Source organism: Mizuhopecten yessoensis, unplaced genomic scaffold, assembly GCF_002113885.1.
Source record: "Mizuhopecten yessoensis strain PY_sf001 unplaced genomic scaffold, ASM211388v2 scaffold1319, whole genome shotgun sequence".
NCBI classification, from domain to species: domain Eukaryota; kingdom Metazoa; phylum Mollusca; class Bivalvia; order Pectinida; family Pectinidae; genus Mizuhopecten; species Mizuhopecten yessoensis.
This window is the reverse complement of record NW_018403987.1, coordinates 415,129-422,696: the sequence shown is the minus strand read 5'-3', so window position 1 is coordinate 422,696 and position 7,568 is coordinate 415,129.

Below are 7,568 nucleotides of genomic sequence, written 5' to 3'. Positions count from 1 at the left end.
ATACTTTTTTTCTTAAATGCATGTTTAGATAAAGAAGTTAACGGCATAGTAGAAAATGTAAAAATAAGTATGTGTCCGTGTGCTCGTTTTAGTGCTATAATCGGTCGAAGACACCAATTTAGCATTAAGATGTGATTTTAGGTGATTGTTTTGGTTTTAACCATTTGCAGAACACATTCATACAATATCTTTCGAGCGCATTATCAGAGACCTATGAATGTTTGCAGAATTGATAGAACAATGTTTTTTTTTTTTATTGGGGAGATTACATTTCTTAGAATCATTTTTTAACTTGGAAAAGCGACTTAGTCACCCCTTCTCCTTATTTTTTAATAAAACAATCACTATTTTTTCACAATTGTTTTCAGATTTAACACTTGATACAAAAAAAGTCTGCTATTAAACTTTTTTTTATACTTGTTTGGTCAGAAGAAAACATGTTTTTCGTTCTAAATCAGCAACAAAATTGGGTGGTCCGTGTGCTTCGTTTTTGTCCCATTATTACTTGTGTTATTTTTCACCTTTTTCGGGCTCAAAACAAAAGTGCTTTAGTTACACTAAATAAGAAAAACAAATACAAATTGTGTATAATTTTAAAGTTTTTATTATAAAGTTGTTCAGCAAACTGAACTTGATATAATTAAAAATCGCGACATAATGACGATTTAAGTGAACAATCTAGTGTCAAAAATGTGTGATTTTGACCCTTTGTGAAGCGAATTCGTTCAATATAACAACACTTGTTACACGAGATCAAAACGTGACCTAGTCGCGATTTAAACATCAGGAGAATTCAACATTAAGATCACCTTCTATGCACATTATATTCCTGAGTGTATCTATGAACGTCGATATTTTACCATTTGAATATCAAGATTCATACTGTCAATAAGCCCGGTTCATCACAGGCTAAACGTCATTATCAAAATTAGATAAGTATCCTGTACTTAAGACTATCTTAAACATGAAGTAACATTGCGACCTCCATTACGAATCATGAGCTTTTAAAGTATCAAATATAACATTTGAAGACAATTAATGAAACTAAGGTAAGAAGAAAATCGCATATTCAAATCAAAGTTGAAAGCTGTTTTTTGCTTGCGGAACATATCATGTGCTATGAATGCTTTTTTTGCAGGTTTTTGGATATTTTTACTTCTATTTCCTTATTTATTGTTGGGCAGATTATATGTAATTGTTCCACATTCGAATATTGAAAAATATAAGAAGCAAAACTAATTTGATTAAAAAAGCTTATATCTAAAAAAAATGACATGATTTGAAAAGAAAAACAAGATACAAATGGCAAAATTCAACAACGGTATTCAAACAAAGTGTTACTTACAACATTGGTTTTCATTTCTGTTCATTTACTTGTGATATAATACTTTTTTTGGTTTTATATTTTACATGTATCAGACCAATAAAACGTGTCTGATACAAATGGTTTGTTATCGTGTCAACATATCAATATACAATTTTTGTACGTGCTATACTGAACGAAAAAACACAATATCATTATAAAGTAGATACTTGACAAAGTCCTTTTACACGTCACAGAAGTTTGCATTGTGGTTTCTTTCGTACAGTGCATCATTCAAAATCACTGATGCATAACATAGCTACTCGTGTCGATTGTACAAATAGAAGAAATCAAAGCTCGGGATCTAAACCCGGTATGTATTATTGGTTCAAAATCTCTTAAAATTTTAAAAACAAATATTTACATTTGCATGGCATTGTCACTATATAGCCTCTTTGAAAGCTGTGTCGTTGATGGGACTTTAATTACCATGCAGCACGAGACACATTTCTTAGCGTATTAATACAACACTGACCGGAACTACAACATCCTATGTAAATAAACATGTCGGCTGCTGAAATATCGCTTGGCATTGTCAGACTTGACAATGTCATTGTAAATGTGCAAAAAAGAAAAAAAAAAAAAAAAACCACTTTCATTACAACAAAAACAAGACCAAGGTCTGCAATATCGTACACGATGCACATTGGTTGAAATCACCTAAGCCGGCAATGGAAACACTTTTAAAACTCAAGCAATTTATCAGAAATATCGTCTGTTACACTGCACTGATCAACAGGGATTCGTTAAAAATGTCTGAAATACACATATTCTATAGACCTACTGACACATATGTTACAGACCTACTGATATGAGTCACAGCACACATAAACATTTCAGCCATTTTTAACGACCCCCTGTGCTCCGTCGCAAGATCACTCACTTCAAACGCTATCAGTTTCATGCGTCTCGTAGCCATGGTTTCCTCAGTTTTTGACTACATGTCAAGTAACGAGGCTGTCATAGAATCTACCGACTGTAGTCAGATCATCAAATCAACAAATAAATTGACGCCTGGATTCTTCACAAAATAAGCCAAGAGAAAAATTCGAATTAACTTCCAAAAATAACTCCCTCGTTGAGGGCAAGGTCAGATTTACGGTGAACGCTGTATTTATCCATGCGCGAAATTTGTTTCGGGGAAAAATCGAAACAGTTTCAAATCTAACTTTCAGCTCAGAGTTCTATTTATAAACTTAAATCACCCTATAGACATATCATACGCAATTGTATTGATACTGAATTGTGGAATAAAATTGAAGTGTTTGTTAAAATTTCAAAGTACTACTTTGTTGCCAATCAGCACGCGACAACACGCTGTGCCAACTATTGAACGAATTTGTGTGGACTGTCGATAAGGCGGGGATTTAAAGTTTTAAATATAAATCGTAGGTTAAAAAAGAACATAGGAGGCAGAGAAACGTAAATATAAGTATTGATTTATGATCTCGCGCGCATTATGTTGTTTGCTTGCAAAGCTATGTCATTCAAATAGATAATAAATACCATACAAAAACAGTTCAATGCTTGAATAAGTCCCGCAGTAACTGCCACGACTTTCTGAGGTCGCTAAGCAATTTGGAGTCCATCCATCGACCATTTACCGTCTCATCCTAAGAATCCATGCCACGGCGTGCAGAGCAGCGGCTTGTTACACGTCGTTATGATCACATGACTATGCAGGAGCGTTAGCCCTGCTACAAATAGCAAAATGCTGGATATGGACATCGGGCATGGTGGCGAAAATGTGACAACAAATGCATGATAAGAGTATATTATTGATAAATACATATATATTTATATAATGACCTGTTGGTTGTATGTGATGCAGTTAAGTAGCAAACCACTAGTATTTCTTTTTCGTTGTATAATAAACTCTAAAGGAGGGTTGCCAGTTTTGTCTTTTTTTTTTTTGCATATACATACATGTACCCTATGGTTATGCCGTCAGAATATGATATGAAGTTAAGGTATATGAGATGTAAGGAAGTTAAGAGTTGGACCAAAATCACAAATGGCCTATTTTTTTTACAAAAGCTGTATGAATAAAAAAATGACCGAACAACTAGCATGTATTAAATTATGTGACGATATTCTTTATTTTGTGCCTAAATACACATACAAACTATACAAAAATGTTACCAAGCTATATTCATTAGCATCTTCACAAGAAACGGGGGTTAAAGTAGATTGGTATTGTGCTACATTACAGACAGAGCTAGATTTAATGTGCACAGGAATCATGCCAAAAACAAAAATAATTCAAAAGATATGGGGATTCCCCGTACACTGTTTGAAAAATACAAGGGGTTTCCCTTACTGTGTCAGTCAGAGCTGTTAAAATTTAGACAGAATATAACTGGTTGCTCAAGGTGATTCATTGTTAAAACGCGTTAAGTTGTAAATGCTGTAAATGAGTACCAACTGAACTTAGATCATAATAATTCATGAAAATGTTATTTAGTTGCTTACTTCGGATGCTGAATATCATCTTGATTAATTTGTGTGCAGTTATTTATTCAAAACGTGCGAGTGGTACACAAACTGCACTTGGATTTAAGACGATTAATTGATATTGCACTTCAATGCCTACGCCGGTTACCAACAAAGATGTGAGAAAAAAGGTTCTTTGTTATTTTTGTTTTATTTTGAATATAAGTGGGATATATTCATATATTTGGCAATTACGTCATGTTTTTCTTCATTTCATATTCCATTTTAGATATAATTTGAATTCGAAATATTGGATAGTTTGGAAATGAGTAAACAAGTGTTCAACTAATATTTTTTTCAAATTCCAGCTAACAAATTAAAATCAGAAATGATTATTTTACATGTCTGTTTTAATTCTAAAAGCTAAAATTACATGAAGTGTGTTCTATTCTTTTAAGCTCTGTTCTTTTGTAAACTATAAATCATAGCTAGACCAACTAAACTTTAACAAAAGACATATCATACGCAGGACATCATATTCAAATCATCCTATCTTTTATCGATCCTTATCTGTTTGGCCCAGCAGTAATTTAAGAATTTGGGATTTTTGATAAATTGCTGTTGAAGGTCAAAGCTTGGACAGTTGCACCGCAGAATTCGTATGTGTGATGTAGCGTTATACATTCTGAATGAAACCAAATACTTACAGCTCTTTAGTTAACATAGACAAAAAGTACATCAATGCTCCCTGTTACATTATAAGCTTACAATATTATCATGTTTTAATCGCCCTTTGTATTGATTGCACTGCAGATATTAATGAGAATGCTGTGCGGCAAGTCTTTTTGCACAACTAAACATATATACACTAAATGAACAATACTAAACAGATTAATTACTTGACTTACCGTATTAATATTTGTTACATGTATCGGAATATTTATGTTTTGCTGGACATCTATGATTACTTTTCAGTAATGTCATGCTAGTCACAGTCTACAACGAAATCTTGATTATTGTATAGCTTTTAACAATAATGTGCTGGTTGATTAGTAATCGTTAAGCCGGACCTGTTAGGAAGATTTTAAGATAATACATTTGTATGTATCTCAAGGCAACAATTGGTTTAGGTATCAATTGTCCACATCACATTGGAGTTATAGTTCATTTTGTTTGTAAAAGCATATGTACAGAGAGTACTAATAAGAAACATTTCGGAGTTTGTTATTGAAAAATTAAAAAAAAGAAAAAGATTAAAAAAAAAGACAAATAGAACTCACAAACCCGTATATTCCTTACAGATTAATATAGCAATGATGTGATTGTGACATATATTTCGATCAGCCAGGTTCAAAATGTTTAACAATAGCTTACATTTTAGTCTTATATAAATATCCACCAACTGGAAAAGACGATATACAGACTGTGAACAGAAAATTGTATTCAAACAGACATAACTCCGAAAGTTGTATTGCTGTTATATACAGTCTCAATTATTGTTAAGGCTGTCAAGTCAACAAAAAAGACTTTTGTCCTTTAATTATTTTGGTGGTAATTTATTTATATATATTTATGAGATCGTTCTAAATAGCAACCTAAGTTTCAAGTCTACCCTGAACAATATGAGTGAAATTTCATCCGAGATAATTTGATTATCTATTTAATTATCAGACCAGTGTTTCGATAAGCAGTTTTTGTTTTAACTTTCAAAACTCCTACAAAGGCAAGCTAAACGTTTTTTCGCACCGGGTCTGTAATCAGTTTAAATTTTAGGGCTTTGCTAGAATGAAAAAACCCACATTAATTCGTTGATAACAATCTAACAAGATCCTATGTATACCATCTTATTGTGAAGGGGATCCCCCCCCCCCTTTTTCAAGTTAATTCCGGAAGTTTCATCAATTCGGACACAATGGTGTTTCTCAAATGGTGTCTGTAGTGAGGCCATTGTCGAATTATTAAAATTTTGTGAATTGTCATGACACTGTTTCTATTTTGGACTTGACAATTTAACACGAAAGTACCCAAGACAGGTTCGAGAAAATGTGATGTAGGCCCCCTCCAGAATCGGGGGATTACGTATGTGTATGTAAAACATGGTAAATATAATTCAAACCCACCGACAGACGACGACTGTTGATAGAAACAAGCGGGCTTCATCTATTTCCAAAACAGACGTTAACGTAATTTTTTGCTAGAGTATCAATAATGAAAGTTTTTTGAAGTTAAAAAAAGAAAAAAAAGAAAAAAAAAGAGAAAAAAACACAAATAAGCACATGCGAAACAAAAGCTGCAAACGCTTACCTATATAATGTACAATAATTAACGTTACATATTTATTATATGACCCATTCAAAGGGAAAATATGATTGCTGTCCAGTTTATGAAAGAAAACGAAAAGAAGATGACACAAAAACTCGTGGAACGGAATGGCTTTAATAACTTTCTCTTATTTATCCGCGCAACATCATAACTTATAAAGGGATGGTGTCCGATATATACAGTGAGTACATTTTAATTCGGATATAGTTACCGATTGCAATATCAAACAACTAAACAAACACCGAAAAGAAAAAAAGCACATTTATACACAGTTGACTCCTTTACAGTAATTGATGATAGTGAGATCGACTGATACAACATTGTTGAAAATTCACAAATAAATATTTTGTACAGATATAGAACATAATTAAAGTTGATAATATATGCAGATTCAGAGAATTCTAGTGCTGAGAGGCTGGATAAAGTAAAAAATTATTCATTGATCGACTAAACGAACTTGGTGCTGATCAGGATGTTTTTGACTCAATATTGACCACGACCCATATTCATACCAATTGGCAGCATCCTTCATGTCAATTTGGCATCCAATGACGATGCCTAATTGATAATTCACACGTTAACCTTTACTACTACAGGCCGATATTTGGTCAACTACCACAAGTATACATCACTAGTCTTTCACTCTCCAACATCAACCACCACAAACTAACATCACCTCCAACAAGCCATTTCCTCTGCTATATAACCGTTTCACGTATTATTGGTTATTATCACCAATCATTTGTCATTTTACTCTACCAATACATTTTTGAAATGCTTACTGTGTATTTACCTTATATTCCCTTTCTCAAGTTATTTCATTGCATATTCATTGCATTTTCATTGCAACTTTTCTTATTCTGCATTGTTTTTTGAAAAACATAGTCTTATTTTACGCATGCCTTCTATAATAACTGATAAATCAACCCTTTTGTTAATACTATCAACTGATAAATGGTTATTCTACAGTTTCAGTCTGGTTTTGACATTTCTATATGAATTCCAGTTCACATCCCTGTTAGAGAATAGCTTACTACTTTATAAATACTCGGAGAATTTAATTTGGACAGATTTCTTTTCCCAACATTAACGGAAATCTAGTAGCTTGACAGAATGCCAGAAAATCCGTGGTAACACAAACATTAAATTATCGTAAACTAGATCAATAGTGTAATCTCGCCTTTAATACTATTTTGGAAGGGAATATGGCGTGATCTTTCTTCCTTAATTTCCGAATTCCGCCCAATACAATGTCTGTAGCCGTTGCCCGAATCACACACAAAAAAAAAGATAAACAAAAGTTATGGTCAATAACAAATGTTTCTGCTAAATAGAATTATCATAACCCTAATGTATTTTTTACAATTAATAATAAGGTTCTTTTTCTGGTAAAATAAACTAGGTGAAACGTAGACAACAACAAATAGATTCATTGAATGGGGGAGGTGGG